Genomic DNA, 18338 nt, shown 5'->3' on the forward strand with positions numbered 1-18338 from the left:
GAGCAAGCAGCAACGCCCGTTCAGGGTCATCGCTTGGCATACATCAGATATGTACACTTACGAGCAAAAGTTTCGGAACCAAAGGTGCGGCTACTTTTATTTGAAATTTTTTTCGCAGCCTGGACATTCTGGATGAAATGAAGAGCACGCGCCTGCGTGCGCTTATTTGATCGATAAAATGAAATAAAGCAACACCACACCGCGGAACCGTGCTTAATTTTTTTCAATTTGTTGCTGATGCTGTAATCTCCAAGCTTTCGCTCGCGCCTGTACGTCAAATATTCGAAGGAAGCTTTTATTGGTCGGTCACCATTTCTGGATACCTTTTCTTTTGAATGATGTGAAGTCAGACGCGCCGCCTCACAGGTTCTGTGAGAACCTTGCTTCCTTAATATTTTTATACTTTAAGGGCGGTTATTTGTACCGAGAGCAAGACCGTTACTCTTCAAGCTCTAAACATTTTATTTTATGCGGCAGCAAGCACGAACTACACCTTTGATCATAACAACCCTAGTTGAATATTGTATATTATTCTATCTGATGCGCACCAAAATAACTGTTACAAGCGTTCGACTGCAGCAGTTATTAACGTTCGTTTTAAGTACTTTTCCTGCGTTATGTCACTGTAATTTTTCCAGGGGACGCTACTAAGGCTTCTTGCCTTAATGAAGTCACCAAGAAGAAAAGATTCATTCGCATGCATCGAGTTCATCACATCCTTAAGATATGAGGGTGCTAGCTGCAGTGTACATCAAGCGCTCCTTGTGGCTCGATGAGGGTTTAAAAATGGTAACGGTGAAATGAATGCACTTATATCCACGTTACATTAAACGAACAGACTGGAAGCTATACTTGTCGTCCTCAACCAGTTCCACTGGTGGAGCCGGCGAACTACAGCGACCACTTGTAGATTATAATGCGCATGGTATTCAATCCTGTTGGAAAATATACCTTGGGAGACGCGGCCTAAATATTTATTGAGTATGCCATATCGGATGCGCGCGGAACTGTATAAAAATGGTTGAATCTCATTATTGCCTGCTGCTTTCGCTAAAGATGACATTAATTTGATATAAGGTGTTGCCTTGTAGAGAAAAGGTAAAACGCCCGTGCACTGCGTTCTGAATAACGTGAGTTTACATAAGAATCCACATTGTGGCAGTAACGTGCCTTCCTTCCACATCCAATTAAAGCGTCACCTATTTGTTTCGGCCAAGGAAAGTTGTTTTCGCGCCAAGAACAAGTGATAACAGTTACTTTGTCCACCAGCGTAGAGATTTCGTGTTCAGCATCCAATCGCTGCATTAAAGCGAATATTTTTATCGCTTACTCAATCATTTAATTTTCTGTAAGCTCACTTCGCACTTCTCACATTGGCCAAGACGTCTCGAGCACGTATCGTTTTATTCGAAGAGGACGTCCTAGTGTTGTACTGTTATAGGTTATGAATGAACACTTCTTAGTCACATGAGAACGCTAAACCCTTCCACAGACAACCTTTGTTGAAGTTCAGGTAGCTACCTTTCCCTATTGTTTCCTCGCACTCTTTATTGTCTTCAGCACAGTCTTGCTTGAATTACATATTTTTTTCAGTTCAATGTTCACAGTGTTCTTCAACCGCCATAACGCGAACCGCTCAGGGCTTTACGACCTATAATGACACATTAGCAAAAGTCATGATGTGGTGATCTCAGATACTTGTAAGTAGCTTCAGAAATACAGTAATCTACTAGCTGACTAATGCTTTTTCGTGCGATTGTCAAGCGATTGCCTGCGTTAAAGTTGTGCTCTTGCTCATCAAATATCTGACACTGATGTCAGAACAGGGAGCTGCTAATTCGAGCCTGCCACTTGATGCCTCACTGAAAACTAGAGATTTTTTTTATATTGCAAAAAAAAAAGAATTCGGAGGAGACAAGGAAAAAGAAATATTTCACTCACATTTGCACGTGCATGCCATGTACATAGTTGCCGCCCTCTCTTTCCCATTGCGAGGTTCAGCAAAGTCTGTTATGTTCTCGATGATCGCTGCAAGGAACGAGTGACCAGTTCCGAATCCATCGCGTTCAATCGCATATTATATACAGAATTTTTACAAGTACTACAGAAGTACTTCTATGATACTATCGAAATATACTCCTGCGATCTTGTTGGATTTCCGGCACAGTGGGAAAGGCCAGTGATACCAACGATTTATCCACAGTTGATAAGGCAGATCACCGCGACAGCTTATGCCACTTGCACGCTACAAAGACAAATTATGGACTTGTCTTTGAAGAACATTTGTTCGCGTAACTGAATATTTAGGATACGTTCATGCTTATTTTCGTGCTGTACAATATTAATTTCCCTTTTAATTGTCATTTCTTATGTGGCCTATTGTGTTGTAACATAAAGAAAAATATCTGAGTAAAACGAAAGTATTATGGAGAAAAACAGTTCTGCCGACTTTCAATATGGAAAAATGATATGTTGTGCTTCTTCCTGTTGGAATTTCAAGTAATTCTTACCTTTTAGATCACGCAGCACATTTTCATTGGCTTGTTCGAACGTTCCGAACGACGTATCAGTGTCTGGAATAGGGTGCTCTGTCATCCACCCGTCACAAACGAAGCCGAAGAAGTCATCACAGGGATCGATGCTTGTGTTGATGCTTTTGTTTAGAAGCATCGCTAATATGCGCACGGGAAATAAATACAACAGTGGTCAATTTTTTGCACGTTGAGAAACACGGAAAAAATAGTAGCTGGTTACTCATTAGGAAATTCGCAAGCGCGATTTCGAATCAGTTAGCGCAGGACAGGGGTAATTTAAGATCGCAGAAAGCCAGCAGAATGCCTTCGTCTTGCAGTGGACATAAAATAGGATGATGATGAAGATGATTACTTATGCTAAACGATGGTCACATTGGGGAATAAGAAAAAGAACGACGAGCGCACGAGCAGTGGCACGAGCGCGAGGGGCAATATGAGAACGCTTGCATGAGGAGCGACATCGGAGCCAGCTGTGGAAGAACTTGAACACTAATGCGCGAGGAGTGGCACGAGCGCAAGGGGCAGAATGGGAACGCTTGCATGAGGAGCGACATCGGAGCCAGCTGTGGGAGAAGATGAAGACTAATGCGCGAGGAGTCGCACGAGCTCGAGGAGCAGTATGGGAACGCTTGCATGAGGAGCGACATCGGAGCCAGCTGTGGAAGAAAATGAAGACTAATGCGCGAGGAGTGGCATGAGCTCGAGGGGCAGAATGGGAATGCTTGCATGAGGAGCGACATCGGAGCCAGCTGTGGAAGAAAATGAAGACTAATGCGCGAGGAGTGGCACGAGCGCGAAGGGCAGAATGGGAACGCTTGCATGAGGTGTGACATCGGAGCCAGCTGTGGAAGAACGTGAAGACTAATGCGCGAGGAGTGGCACGAGCGCGAGGGGCAATATGGGAACGCTTGCATGAGGAGCGACATCGGAGCCAGCTGTGGAAGAAGATGAAGACTAATACGCGAGGACTGGCACAAGCGCGAGGGGCAATATGGGAACGCTTGCATAATTAGCGACATCGGAGCCAGCTGTGGACGAAGATGAAGAGTAATGCGCAAGGAGTGGCACGAACGTGAGGGGCAGAATGGGAACGCTTGCATGAGGAGCGACATCGGAGCCACCTGTGGAAGAAAATGAAGACTATTGCGCGAGAAGTGGCACGAGCGCGCGGGGCGATATGGGAACGCTTGCATGAGGAGCGACATCGGAGCCAGCTGTGGAAGAAGATGAAGATTAATACGCGAGGAGCGGCACGAGCACGAGGGGCAATATGGGAACGCTTGCATGAGGAGCGACATCGGAGCCAGCTGTGGAAGAAGATGAAGACTAATGCGCGAGGAGTGGCACGAGCGCGAGGGCCAGAATGGGAACGCTTGCATGAGGAGCGACATCGGAGCCAGCTGTGGAAGAAGATGAAGACTAATGCCCTAGGAGTGCCACGAGCGCGAGGGGCAGAATGGGAACGCTTGCATGAGGAGCGACATCGGAGCCAGCTGTGGAAGAAGATGAAGACTAATACGCGAGGAGTGGCACGAGCGCGAGGGGCAATATCGGAACGCTTGCACGAGGATCGACATCGGAGCCAGCTGTGGAAGAAGATGAAGACTAATACGCGCGGAGTGGCACGAGCGCGAGGGCCAATATGGGAACGTTTGCATGAGGAGCGACATCGGAGCCAGCTGTGGAAGAAGATGAAGACTAAAGCGCGAGGAGTGGCGCGAGCGCGAGGGCCAGAATGGGAACGCTTGCATAAGGAGCGACATCGGAGCCAGCTGTGGAAGAAGATGAAGACTAATGCCCTAGGAGTGCCACGAGCGCGAGGGGCAGAATGGGAACGCTTGCATGAGGAGCGACATCGGAGCCAGCTGTGGAAGAAAATGAAGACTAATGCGCGAGGAGTGGCACGAGCGCGGAGGGCAGAATGGGAACGCTTGCATGAGGTGTGACATCGGAGCCAGCTGTGGAAGAACGTGAAGACTAATGCGCGAGGAGTGGCACGAGCGCGAGGGGCAATATGGGAACGCTTGCATGAGGAGCGACATCGGAGCCAGCAGTGGAAGAAGATGAAGACTAATACGCGAGGACTGGCACAAGCGTGAGGGGCAATATGGGAACGCTTGCATAATTAGCGACATCGGAGCAAGCTGTGGACGAAGATGAAGAGTAATGCGCAAGGAGTGGCACGAACGTGAGGGGCAGAATGGGAACGCTTCCATGAGGAGCGACATCGGAGCCACCTGTGGAAGAAAATGAAGACTATTGCGCGAGAAGTGGCACGAGCGCGCGGGGCGATATGGGAACGCTTGCATGAGGAGCGACATCGGAGCCAGCTGTGGAAGAAGATGAAGATTAATACGCGAGGAGCGGCACGAGCACGAGGGGCAATATGGGAACGCTTGCATGAGGAGCGACATCGGAGCCAGCTGTGGAAGAAGATGAAGACTAATGCGCGAGGAGTGGCACGAGCGCGAGGGCCAGAATGGGAACGCTTGCATGAGGAGCGACATCGGAGCCAGCTGTGGAAGAAGATGAAGACTAATGCCCTAGGAGTGCCACGAGCGCGAGGGGCAGAATGGGAACGCTTGCATGAGGAGCGACATCGGAGCCAGCTGTGGAAGAAGATGAAGACTAATACGCGAGGAGTGGCACGAGCGCGAGGGGCAATATCGGAACGCTTGCACGAGGATCGACATCGGAGCCAGCTGTGGAAGAAGATGAAGACTAATACGCGCGGAGTGGCACGAGCGCGAGGGCCAATATGGGAACGTTTGCATGAGGAGCGACATCGAAGCCAGCTGTGGAAGAAGATGAAGACTAATGCGCGAGGACTGCCACGAGCGCGAGGGGCAGAATGGGAACGCTTGCATGCGGAGCGACATCGGAGCCAGCTGTGGAAGAAGATGAAGACTAATACGCGCGGAGTGGCACGAGCGCGAGGGGCAATATGGGAACGCTTGCATGAGGAGCGACATCGGAGCCAGCTGTGGAAGAAGATGAAGACTAATGCGCGAGGAGTGGCACGAGCGCGAGGGCCAATATGGGAACGTTTGCATGAGGAGCGACATCGAAGCCAGCTGTGGAAGAAGATGAAGACTAAAGCGCGAGGAGTGGCACGAACGTGAGGGGCAGAATGGGAACGTTGGCATGAGGAGCGACATCGGAGCCAGTTGTGGAAGACGACGACGTACGCGGGAGCAGTGTCACGAGCGCGAAAGGCAGTGTGGGAATGCTGTCATGATGAGCGACATCGGAGCCAGCTGCGGAGCAAACGGCATACTTTGCCCGCCCCTACTTTTGACATTGAGGGGGGGGGGGAGTGCTCCCCCCCTATGGGCATTTCTGCGCATCATTTGTATTTAAATATGCAACTCACAGTAGCCCTCGAACTAAGCGTTGCTGTTAATGTGTAACAGCGCGTCATTAATTCAGCGACCTTCTTTGAGAGATATCACCACGCTGGGCATCAGCTGCAGGCATCGATAACTGCTAGATACGTGGCATAACATTGGCTAATTGCAGAGTCAGCATAATGGCAGAGTGGATGCAACTTGAACCTTACCTCTCTCTTTACATACTTCCGTCTCACAAACAGTGTAGTTTTTGGCCATCTCTAAGAAACAAACAGTTAACATATGTGTATGTTAGAGATTTGTGGTTCCTTAGACACAAAAATATGTCCGCATCTTTTATTTGTTTCACAAAAGCAGGCAAATAAGGTTTGAAGTATTTCCATTGAAAAAGAGCCTGTCATATATAAATATACAGAGACACCAATTATGTCAAAAAATGTAGGAATTGTATGGTAAAAGTCACCGGAATAGTCACAGTTACTGTTCGCATTTTAAAAAGTGAATTAAAGCATAGAAAAGGGATATATAAAGAAGAGGAGAAAAGAGGGAAAAAACAACAAATGCTGCAAAGAACAATGACAAGAAATAGAGTGAAGGCAATAAGAACAAAAATGCTAGAGTCATACCAGGTCGGAATTAAGAAAGACAAACAGAGACCATGACAAATGTTCATGGGGAAAGCACAGCAAGACGCAATATGAAAACAGGACATATGCAAGCTCCAAGAGGCAACAATGCATGAACAATTGACAAAGATGGTAGCTTAAATTCGAGAATGTCCGATCTTATTTTTAAAAAATTTGATTGATTTTCTTTCTTTCGCATGCGTTCCACATGGTAAAGCGATTCATTGAAGTTATAGAAAAGCACGATTGCGTCTTTCATTCCTAGGTCGTGATTTTCGAAAAGAAAAAACTGAATAAATTTTCGTGCGTACTGTGCGCACTGTACTGTGGAAAGTGTGCAAGACGCTTGTTTGGTGTCCTTATGACTCAGTCAATCAATCGGGCAGAAACCTATTAAAGGTTAAAATAACTATTATGTTGTTTACTAGCGCTTACAACAACAAGTTTGTTGTAAGCGCTAAAACAGCGGACATAGAGAAAGCTTCTGTCTTTCTGACTACGTTGCCTCCTTCATTTTCAGCACTGTTGTATCTCATTCAGTACGAATGCCAACAGACTTGTTCTATTCGACGTTATGACACGATATACTAGGCGTTCCAGCAGATGTGTTTGAATTTGCTTAAAGATAGCGGACATCTGATAAACAAAGGTTTACTTTATATGTTTTCTAATACAGAGTTATATGCATAAATTGGTTCTCGATAGTAATTAAACAACTAGTTGTACAAAGTAGACAAATTGCCTTTTTTTACCCGAAATATGTATATAGTTTATGTATGTTCGAGACTTAAAGCGCATAAAAATGTATGACAGGTGTGAGAGATAAAAAGTTGACGCTACTAATTTTTGCAGTGTGCTGAATCACGGCCAATTTCATTCAGAAAAGCGAAACTGAACTGCGGGTCATAAGCAGACGTCCCGCGCTTAGAAGGTGCGCATGGGTAACGTGACCGTTTTCGTGTCACCGTCGGGTGAGGATGAAGCCAGCGAGATGGCGACTTCAGATGTACTTTAGCTTTATTGTTTCTCGCTAGTGCAGGTGTAAATGCAAAAGGATAGACAGTTGGGCGAGTTGGTACGGTAACATATTTTGGCTTCTAGCGCGAAGTGAAACGCTCGTCCTGTCTGCTCCTTTCTGTGTCCGTGTTTCACTTCGCGCTAGAAGCCAAAACAGGTGTAAATGGTTAGGTCGCTATTGTGTGTTTGTTAAAGGCGTAACATTTGCACTCTTTGGCACGTCAGTTTCGCATTTCTGAGTGAAAGTGGCTGCAATTAAGAACACTGCAGAAATTACCAGCCTCCTTTTTTTTGCACGTCTGGTTGACTGGATTCCAGGCTGGCATTACCCTCAATTGTCTGACTTTCTCAGTCAAAATGATGGCAAGTCTGCTTTACCTATATTATTTGTCTAAATACTATTCAAATTTTAGAATGTATGCCTCCTTGGTAAACGTTATCGTAATCACGTAGCATAATTATCACAGGTTTTCAGTTTCAAAGGAATATTTAACGCACTTTCTCAAATACTCTTTCACAATAGTACAATGGTTCTGTACTGACGTGAGCCCTTCTTGAATTTTCTTTATCTCTGTAGTAAGATTTTTTATAGCATGTGTTTGTCCCCCACTTTAGCGCGAATACTGATTCTCCAATATTTCCTCCGCGTAGCTTTGGTTAATGTGGCTCCGGATCATTTACCTGTAACCCATTTGTTAACAACATAAACATGTCCCTTCGAGGGAAAAACTCACGCGTAATAATATAGCATTACCTGAAAATACGTTGACGTCGTTGCACGTGGTATGCCCTAAAACGATCGCATAAGCACAAGTCTGGCTTAATGGCTAAGGCGTCGCGCTGTTGACGCCGAGGTCGAGGGTTTGATTTCAGGCACAACGTTTGCATCCCGGTGGGGTCGGAATGCGGAAAGACGCGTGCACGGGGCATTTGTGGCACGGGAACGGAGCCCCAAATTGGGAAAATTAAGTCGGAGTTACCCACTGCGGCATGTGTCATTATAGATGCGGCACCAGAGGTTATGTGTAACTTTCAGGGACTATTGAATTGAAAGTTCATTGTTTTTCTCTCACTTTCTATTGGCAGAAATAGCATAGAGGAAGTTCATAGAGTAATTTCTATTAGGGCTGTAAAACGCCTCTCTCCAGCCTATGGGTTCCGGTCTGACGTGTTTTCTTGATAGTTCGAACTTTCTGCTATAAGGACTTGTTTGGAAGCTTACGAAGCAGCAAATCACCGCAACAAATCGGTGCTGTTTACTACTATTTTTTGCTTGCACACATCATGTTTGCTCGAAATGTGATCATTAGAAGAAGCCTGAAAGAGGGCGACACACTTTAAGTGAACAAGGAAGCGTATAGGCTATGTCGAATCAATTTGACGATGGTTTGGGCGATAAATGACGACGAGGTGTTTACCTTCCGTTGCAGCAAGGGATGGGCTGTACAGAATTATTCGGGTAAACGTGGCCGCCAGGAGATAGAGCACTGTGCTGGAGAGATGCATCTCTTCGCTTTTGTCACCTGCAACAGGATAACGCACCATAAGTTTCATGACTGGAGTGACCTTGATGAATGACCACGTGGGAGTACTGCATGGTCCTTTGGCATGGCATATACATCGTTTTATAGGTGCACCACCTTAAGATTAATAATGAACAAATTCAGATTAGAATTCACAAAGGCAACTATTTTGAATCCCAGTAAGATATATCTCTTTCATAAATAGTGCATGCCTTTCGCGGCCCTGAGACTGTTTTTCAACGTAAATTGTAGAATATGTTTATTTGGGCACATATAAATCCAGTTCGAGTACTTACGTCATGATTGTAGCTGACGGCGCTGAAAGACAGCTTTAGCGCTGAGGATGTTGGGTCGAATGTTTTGTTTGAATATTCGAAGGAAACGCTCAAATGTAACAGGTTGAGAGGAAAGAAACTGCTAAACAAACCACGTGACTCGACCTGCTAAGATTATTGTCCGAAAACGCAGGCGCGCATAATTCGAGCGAGGCAAGATTCGGAAGGAAACGCTCAGGAAACGTATTAGTACTCTCACCCTTCAAATCGAAGACTATGCACAACAACTTACTCGTCAAAATTGGCACAGCACATGCGACAGCATGGAGCGGTAACCAAACCTGCCCAAAACGTGGAATATCCTCCGTTGCCTCCTCGATCCGGCTAACAGCAAGAACACACAACAGCACAACTTGCGAAAAATTATTCACACCCATCCGGGCACGGACGCACAAGTTCTTCAAGAATTGATAGACCGATACATAGGACCTCAATCTACTACACCCGCTCCAGCATACACAGGCACCGATAACGACCACCAGGACGCGCCCATAGAAGCAGCAGAAGTACGTGAAGCCATCCTCGCACTCCGCCCTAACTCAGCCCCGGGACCTGATGGCGTTACTAATAAAATGCTTCGCAACCTAGATGAGGATTCTATACTAGCCCTCACAGCTTATTTTAACGCATACTGGGAAACTGGAAACCTCCCCTCACAATGGAAAGAAGCCAAAATTATTATGATTCCCAAACCCGGGAAGCGCCTCCTACTCGAAAACCTCCGCCCTATCTCCCTGACTTCATGTGTCGGAAAGGTCCTCGAGCACGTCATCCTCACACGCTTACACAGACATATGAACGACAACGACCTCTTCCCCAATACCATGGTTGGCTTCCGCCCGAAACTTTCTGCTCAAGATGTCATGATTCAGCTCAAGCACCAAATTATCGATGGCGACAAAAGCTCCTGGCTGGACACCAGAGCCATCTTGGGGCTAGACCTAACCAAGGCCTTCGATAACGTCACGCATGAGGCCATACTGAACCAACTGGCACAACTCCAGGTTGGACATCGAACATATAACTACGTGAAGAATTTTCTTACAGGTCGCACGGCGACCATTACCATCGGAGGGTTGCAGTCGCCAATTATTCACTTCGGCAGCAAAGGCACGCCGCAAGGATCGGTTCTATCCCCTTTTCTGTTTAACGTGGCCTTGCTCGGACTACCGCCTGCATTAGCCAGCATCCCCAACCTCAAGTATAGCCTCTACGCAGACGATATCACCCTGTGGGTCACCGGGGGCAGCGACGGGGACATCCAAGACACGCTGCAGCAAGCCATCAACGAGGTCGTTGCATACGTAGAACCGTGCGGCCTGGCGTGTTCCCCACAGAAATCGGAGCTCCTTCTGTACAAGCCTAATTAGGGAGGTCGACGTCCAGACCCTCACCCACCCGAGATAGAACTTCAAGTTCACCAGCAACGCATACCTACAGTACCTAGCATTCGTATCCTTGGCTTACGCATCCAACAAAACGGCAGAAACACGGAGATACTCAAGCAATTAGATAAACATGTACACCAAACCACTCGCCTCATTGCACGCATCGGAAATCGACATCACGGCATGAAGGAAAGCAACCTTATACGCCTGGTAACCGCCTACGCCCTGAGCAGGATCACCTATGTCGCCCCGTACCTTAGCCTCAATGCAACTGACAAGCTCAAACTCAATACCATGATCAAGAGGGCCTATAAACAAGCCCTACATCTTCCCATCACCACCTCTAACGAGAAACTGGACGCCCTAGGCATTCATAACACCATAGACGAGCTTATTGAAGCGCACCGTATTAGCCAATACGAACGACTTGCCAATTCCACCACGGGCAGGCACATTCTAGGCACCCTGGGCATAACCTACACCACCCAATTCGGACCAAAAGTACCCATCCCTCCAAACATTCGTCATCAGCTAGTTATCCCGCCCATACCTCGCAATATGCACCCTGAACACAATCCGGAGCGACGTGCAGAAAGAGCTAAACAACTACAACAGCGCTACGACCAAGCCGCTGACGTAACCTACGTGGACGCAGCAGAGTACCCCAACCAAAACGCCATGGCGGTCGTCGCAGTCGCGGGTTCGCAGTACCACCTCTCCGCGGCCGCATCAATATTCGCCACGCAACCCGAAGTAGGAGAAGAAACGGCCATCGCTTTGGCCTACGCGGCTACCAATGCACACTGCATCATCAGCGATTCAAAAACGGCCATTCGTAACTACGCAAGAGGACTCATAGCACCCCAAGCGCAGAAGATTCTCTCTGGCACTCCTCCCTCAAGGCAACGCCACGTGCAGATCATCTGGGCCCCTGGTCACTCGGGTCTGGCTGGAAACGAAGCCACCCACGATGCCGCCCGAGCTCTCGCACACCGGGCGCATCATCCTTCTCCTGCGTCTTCCGATCCCGACCAGCCCTCTGTTCTGCATCGCGGTCACGCGTGGGACCGAATGGTCACGTTGAGAGAAATTCTCCTGCACTACCGCCGAGAGCGGTTACGCTACCCCCCAGCACACAAAACACTGAATATGTCTCAATCCACCACTTGGCGACTCCTTCAGACACGAACTTTTCCGAACCCCGTGCTTTACAACCGCATGTACCCCGATACATACTCACCACTCTGCAAAGCGTGCAAGGCCCGCGCCGACCTCAATCATATTATCTGGCAATGCCCCAAAGCCTCACCCACCAACACCTCCCGCACTAACACACGCATCATTAGTACGGCCGAGCAGTGGGAGACATTGCTGCTCAGCTTGGACCCAGAGGAGCAGCTCTGGGCCGTCCGGATGGCCGAAGACGCCGCCAGAAAGCAAGGACTGGCCGCCGTCTGAGGAAGGGGGGGATTGGGGGTTAGTCTCCCGACCCCCGCCACCCCTTAACCCCATCAAGGACACACTAAAGTTTTATCTCTCTCTCTAGCACAGTTCCTGTACCATGATTCTCTACGAACTTGAACTTTCTATCGTTCTCTACGGAAAGTATCTGCGAAATGGTTTATGAAATCTCGCTTTCACGCGCCACAAATTACTTTGGATGCTCCGTAAATCTCTCAGACTAAAATGCTCACACGAATCCCATCTATTGCGACTGCCTGCGAACAAGTACTACGGAGTAGAACTATTGTGAGAAAGCTCAGTGATATAAAAAAAACGCGAATCTACTGATACCCGTCAAATTGTTTAATCTGACAACACATGTTTCTCGAAGCTATCGACCATGATAATTAAAGCAGCGATAGTGTTTTAAGGTAAGGCCTACGCACGATGAGATACTTCCGTAGATTTCCCAACTACTGAGCTAAGTATAATATTCTTTTATGGGGGGTGTTTGGGGTGCTTCATGTATTCGTTTTTTTACGCGTGTACATGCAGCGCTTCTTTTTACTGCGTAAGCGATTATACAGTCACTCGAGGCCAGCTACGTAAGCGCCCTGTCTACGTAAGCGCCACGACCACTGTGCTGTCTTGGTAGCCACGGCTCATTCACGGCTCACGCGCCTAGGGTTCGAAGGTCTCCGGAGACGCGACAGGCACGCAGTGTGCTTGACTCATTGAGGTTATACGAAACTTCAAAAATGACAGCGTTCTCGTCTCAGGCACGTGAGCGGTGCCTGAACGCACATTCGTATTCCTGGATAAAAGCGGTGCGCATACCACATCGTTGTCCGTACTCTGGACCTAGGTGCCTGCCACGTCAGCTGATAACGTGGTTCCAATTCCACACCGATTCACTCGTTTTCACCGCTGTCGGCTGTGAAAGCATATTGCAGTGAACGCTCGCATTCAATGCGAGCTATTTTCGCCGACATTGCTGTCCCATTTGCTAACATCACGGAAGCAACGGGCCGATGAGATATAGCCTCTAAAAATGTATATAAATATAGCTATGGAATTTCTGCCTTTAAAATTTTAGCCGTGAAGCACTCCAGGATGTGGGAAATATGGTCCGCAGCGAGCATTATTTCTTCGCGACTCCTTCGAAGTACGTGAACCGCTGTTCAAACAGGAAAGTAAATTGACAGGCCCCTTGTGAAGAAGTTCTCAATCGGCAAGACTGGAGTGGATAGTAAACGTTAAGGTAGCTCTATTTAGTCCGTTAATTGAGCGCTGACAAACACAGAGGGTTTTCGTCTCGCCTCGTGCACCATCGAGTTGCGCCAGCTGTAACGCCATTGCAGGCGTTCCTCATCGCGCCAGCGTTTGAGATGTTTAGCGTGTCCGGCATACGGGTAAACGCAAGAGAACTTGGCGGTTTTGAAGCGAAAAGCTTCACAACGCTAGTCAACACCGCGCTTCGCGCGAGCCGGCGTATGTTCGAATTGGCTCCGTAAGCGTGTTCGTTGTCGGCGCTGGTGGCCACTGCCGCGCGCTATGCGTCGTCGTTTGACGTTCGCCGCAAGCGCGTGTTTATCGCGGAGCCCGAATATATAACCGCTTGCCAAAGAATAGGCGTGCGCAGAGAGTGATACTACCGATACAGAGAGCTGTGTTTATGGCTCTACAGAAATCGCAAGACAATGTGCCCAACAATGATGAATAAAGAAGTTTAATAATCCTACATAACTTATGGTATATATCATTGATAAGCAATTTGCATAACTGCACAAGGCACACGTATAGCATAACCATAAGCTAACCAAAGCTTATCCATAAGTGAAACCGTAAGCATAACCATAGGCCAACTCATAAAGCATAACTATAAGCTAAACCGTAAGCATAACCACAATATAAACCATAAGCGTATTCATAAGTTAAACCGTAAGCATATCCATAGGCTAAATCATATAGCATAACCATAAGCTAAACCGTAAGCATAACTATAGGCTAAATCATAAAGCATAACCTTAAGCTAAACCATAAGCATCACCGAACCTTTTCGGTTCGAGATATCAAGGCTTAACCTTAGCTAAGCTTCAGCCAATTTTTTACCGGATGAGCGGAAGTGCAAACGCGAATGGCTTGCATGGTGCAGCCATCTGGTCGTGCGGAGCTCAACCAGACAAAACACAAAGCTCTAATTTTGCAGTGACCAAGCGTATTCTGCTTCGCTGCTGGCGTATATTTTCGACAGCGGCGTAATCGTGTTGCTCCCTAAAATTTGCACCTGCGGCAGAATAACACACACTTGATTACTGCAATGTTAGCTCTCTTTTGTCTGGCTGAGCTCTGCGCCACGAGGGGGCTGTACCATGCGAGCCGTTCGCGGTTGAGCCTCCGCTCACCCGTTAAAAACGCCCAATCCTCTTGCGTTTACCCAAATATCGGACACGCTAAAACTCTCTGTGGTGACATTCGTCGTATCAGTCAGGGCGCCGTTCCTGCTACACCGCACTAGTAGCATAGCGGGCTGCTTCGCACCATGTCGTGGGAGAGAAGACGACGACGAACGCGCGAGCAGACGTGCGTACGATGGTATCCGTCGACTATGGCCGCTCGAGCACAAGTTGGATTCGACGGTTTTGGTTTCTAGCTGTAATCAACAGCACTCGGCGAACGGACACTGAGGATATCAATTTTTCCAAGGTGAGCCCTCGTTTTCCACGATTTTTGAGGCTTTGAAGTGTTCGACGCACTGCATGGTGAGCTAAGCCGAAGGTTCGACATAGCGGCGAGAAGCCACCGGCGGCGGCGGAGGCTCAGCTCGGAGACTATGACGGAGATCGCAGAAGGTACGGAGATCGATCCGGAAAAATTGAACGTGCCGGGGCAATGGTACGTTGGAAAGTAGAAAGGGAAAGTGCCCCCCCCCCCCCCCCCCCTTGTGAACAACGAGACACGACATATGGAACGGCAGTGAACCGCCGAGAAGCTCCCAGGGAGCAAGATGGCGGCTAAGCCGCCTGAAAGGCAATTTGCCCGACTTCCGGATGCCGGCAAGAAAATAGTCATGAGGCCTCACGGCGGTCTTGTGCATCTGATAAATTACGGGAGTGCGTATTTGGCAGACGTAATACTTATCGCGGCTGCCGTCAGGCAAGACGCCACTGGAGAAGACGTCATCTCGATGAAAGTTATGCAACATTCCATTCTCATCGCCATCGTCAGCGCGCAAACGAAGCGAAAATACACCGACTTGAAGTTCCTCGTGTTCGAAGGGGAAAAGATCGAAATGACTATGTACGTCGCTATGCCGGAGACTGTGGGAATGGAATGGAATGGAATGGGAAAACTTTATTTCTCTATATCTCCGAGAGATTGGCGGTTGGCCGGTGTCTTCATGTCTTGAGTCCTGGCCGCTTCACAAGGTCGGCGCCCCTATTCCAGGGCACCGCTGAGTCTTGCTGCCTCGCAGGCGTGCTGCACAATTGCCCGTTGGGCTGCGAGCTCGCTGCTGGTGAGCAGACCCTCCCATTGTTCCGCACTTGGGTTATTTACTTTATGAAATGCGTCGTTCATGAAGTCGCTTTGCCCTTCTCGGACGCGCAGATACATAGAAAAGGCTGCAGATCTACGGAAATTCCCCGGTCCTGGGTGTGCGACGACTCGGAAGAACGTCGAGGACAGTTTTAGTACTGTTCGAAGACAAATAGATGGCGCGGTGGGCGAGACTCACACCTTCGGCGCAACGCTGCGTAATCTACCGCAAGTACGAAGTTTGTAATTGCTATGGGCGGCTCGGACACCACGAGAACGTCTGCCCGGGCCCCACGAATGTGAAATGTCGTGGCTGTGGCAGGGAGCAACCACCACAAGACCATTTATGCAAACCCTAGTGCCAACTGTGCTGGAAAGGACACCCGCTCGGTGGCAGGAAATGTAGAGAACTCTACCATTTTCCTTACGAGGTTAAGAAGAGGCAGTGGGAACGAAAGATCAACATGCTACAGCAGCAACTTCAGAAGCAGCAGCAGCAAGCCGCAGCGACTGCCGAGGTGAATCACTGGGGTCGTTCCAAGGTCAGGCGCGGAAACGAGGACTTTCGCGTCAGAACCGACTCGTTCCTGAGGCTGGAGGAGACCACCGGATGCATAAGTAGCGTGGCCGTTCGCGCTCCCGCACCAAGAGGCGCTCCGAATCCGTACAAAGGGGGGAGATCGCGCTCAAGGGACCCGGCGCACCCATGGACTAAGAAGTGGAAGCAGAGCAAGGACTGAAACAGTGTAAGCTTTGCCAGTGGGCTTTCCCAGGGAAAAAATAAGAAGGATGAGAAGATCGATAAATTATGAAAGGAGGTTGGGGAGCTTAAACAGGTCATTAATAAGCTCACTCAAGAGTTGCATAGACCAAAATTGCAGGCGTGGGCGGGGTCCCCCTCCCCCCACAACGCGCAACCAAAACTGGTATCAAAACCAACCCACCCGGCCCCTAATGCACCGACTCCCATGCAGCCTGCTGCACCGTAGGAGGAAAAGAGGATTATGGAATCGGCTAGACCACCCCCAATGAAACGCAAAGGGGAAGACTCTGATCCGTTGGTGGCACTAGAGCAAAGATTAGAAGCCAAAATTATCGGAGTAATACAGCAAACTCAAAGCCAGGTCCAAGCCCTTACGGGCGAAGTACAAAAGCAAAGGGCAGAATTACTAGCCATCGGAGAATGGCAACTAAAAGCGGAGGAACAATTCGACCAGCTTCAACGTGACCAGAGACGCGCCAAGTGAGTCTTTAATCTGACAGTGGAACTATCGTGGCTTCCAACGCAAGCGGGCGTTAGTGTAACAGTCATCATCATCATAGCCATCATCGTCATCATCAGCCTGGCTACGCACACTGAAGAGCAAACGCCTCTCAAATACTTCTCCAACTACGCCCGTCATGTGCTAATTGTGGCCATCTTGTCCCTGCAAACTTTTTAATCTCATCCGTCCACCTCACTTTCTGCCACCCCCTGCTACGCCCCCTGCACAACTCTCGGGATACCAAGCTTTTTCAGGTGACAGAGGTGAGGAATATCGCGTCCCAACGTTGATTAAGAGAAATGTTGCGGCATTCGAGCACGAAATCAACTCGAGAGACATTGAGGCTGTGCTACTGGCAATTCTTACGGGACCAAAAGAGGAACCGAGCGTGTTCCTATTCAACTTGTACAGTACTTCACAGCAGAGAAAGGTGAGATTCAGGGCCCTCTTTCACAAAGCTATTCAGGCAGGTGGGACTAACCCCTTGCTAAGAGTCCGTGACTTTAATGCGGTGCACCCGGAATGGCGTTACGCTAAAGAAGATCCAAAAGGCAGGCAGCTATCGGAGGACGCGCACGAACTCGGTCTCGCCCTACACACGGACCCTAGTAGTCCGACAAGGGGGGTAACGGCGTGAACGCAAACACCTCCCCTGACCTGACCTGCTCCAAAAATATGACAGATCTGAATTGGAAAAACTCAGAGCACAATTTTGGTAGTGATCATTTCAGTCTGGCCTCGATCCTTAAAAAAAGGGGTGTAGACGCGTCATGCGCGTCAGCCGAGATCACCGGATGGTGATTATTTAGGGAGAAATGACAGAAAGCTGCCATAGGGAGAATCACACATATAGAGAAATGGGTGGAGGTCGTCAAGCGTCACGTTGAAGAAGCAACCAAGACGCTTGAAGGGGACGATGCCCCGGAAATAATCGATAGCAAACTGCTTCATATGTGGGAGGTAAAACGTTGTATGGAGTGCAGACTAAAGTAGCAATAATGTAACCCTAATCTTAGAAGGCGGATTGCTAGACATAACAAAGAAATTGAAAATTATGCGATCAAATTATGCGAAAAGTATTGGTGCAACAGATGCGACGAGATGGAGAAGGCATGAGCCTTTCCGAGACGTGGGGTCTGCTGAGACATCTATTCGATCCGACCAATTTGAAATCCCTATTGCGAATTAAATTATCAAAAGCCAGGTACGCGTTTGAAGGTACAGACGCGCAATTTATGGACGAACTAATCACCATGTACATTGGCGATACTCATATTGCCCCCCTCGCAGAGTACGATGGAGCTCCCAATGAGGAGCTCG

This window comes from Dermacentor andersoni, chromosome 11, assembly GCF_023375885.2.
Source record: "Dermacentor andersoni chromosome 11, qqDerAnde1_hic_scaffold, whole genome shotgun sequence".
Classification (NCBI taxonomy): domain Eukaryota; kingdom Metazoa; phylum Arthropoda; class Arachnida; order Ixodida; family Ixodidae; genus Dermacentor; species Dermacentor andersoni.